Below are 1,421 nucleotides of genomic sequence, written 5' to 3' on the forward strand. Positions count from 1 at the left end.
TTAATATCAAATTTTCTTTGATATAAGCATTTAAGTCCATGTTGAGTTTATATTATACATATTTTAACACCATTAGTGAAACCTTTTCACCTTGATATAATTAACTTAGCTAAATATTATGAAGAAGAAAAACATAAATAAACAATATAAGAACATAAACATGATATAAGTTAACTAAGTATAGTAAAGGAAATGAACATCATAAACAAGAGATTAATGAAAGCAAAACTTAAGCATTACAAAAATATAAAGAAAGAGAGCAAGAACATGATCTTGATCTGAAAACCAAGATGCCTAAATGAATGGCAAATGCCTCCTTTTATAGGCTAAAATTCAGAACTATTCAATTGGTAATTGATTATTGACGTAGTGGCTAACTAATGATTTAGTGGATTTGGTGGACAACAACATTCAAGCATTTTGGCTAGATGAAATGACACTGATGCAATCAGAATTTGGCAAAGTGTTCTTCATGAAAAATTGTTGGAAATTGTTTTATCTTTCCACCCACCAAATTTGACATCCTTTTGCCTTCCAGAACTCCAACTATAGGTAAAATTATGATCAGTGTTTGGGCTGGATTGCAGGACAGATTCTAACTTCTCTTTTGTGGCCAATCTTTGAATTTTAAAAGGACAGATTTAGGTCTTCCACTATTCGTGAATGTTGTAGGCCTATTTCTTAGCTTTCTATCCATATAAACCAAACTAAAATTCAAGATCTAAAGCTCCGAATATGACCCAATAACTAAACAGTGTTGCAATTTGAATTGAATTGGCATCTCCTTTCTAAGCTTAGCCTTTTCTTTGTCCTTTCACTTTCAATTGTTAATCACATCAATTAATCCTTTGAATTATGAGATATGCTTGCATTTAAATGAGCATTTACCATAAATTAAAGCTATCTTATATTATCATATTTGTTATTATAAAACATGATCTAGTTAAGGAGTTATTGATACTTTAAGTGCAAAATGATGATATAAAACCTTGATAAAAATGTACTTTTAAATACTAATCAACATCTAGTATGAAAAATATTCTATCTTTATTGCTCTACGTCATCTTCTTTAACCCGAGTACTTAAAGCTCTCTTTATCACCGTGACTTGCCCTCATTTGCATATTCAACATCATTATCATCTATAAGTGGTGGCATATCATCACAATCAAACATCACACTAGTAGATTCAATTTCTCCATCATCCGTTAAAATCAAGATTATCTTATTTACACATTATGATGCATACTGCCCTAATCCCTGACACTTATAACACTTATTATCTCGATTACGCTTTGTTTGCACTTCAATTTTAGACTTTTGTTCAATGGCCGAAACTTGCTTCTTTGGGTTGCTAAGTTCAACAACTTTAAGAATCATTATTGGCTTTGATAGTACATTACTCTATCTTCTATAATTCAT

Source organism: Populus alba, chromosome 5, assembly GCF_005239225.2.
Source record: "Populus alba chromosome 5, ASM523922v2, whole genome shotgun sequence".
Classification (NCBI taxonomy): Eukaryota; Viridiplantae; Streptophyta; class Magnoliopsida; order Malpighiales; family Salicaceae; genus Populus; species Populus alba.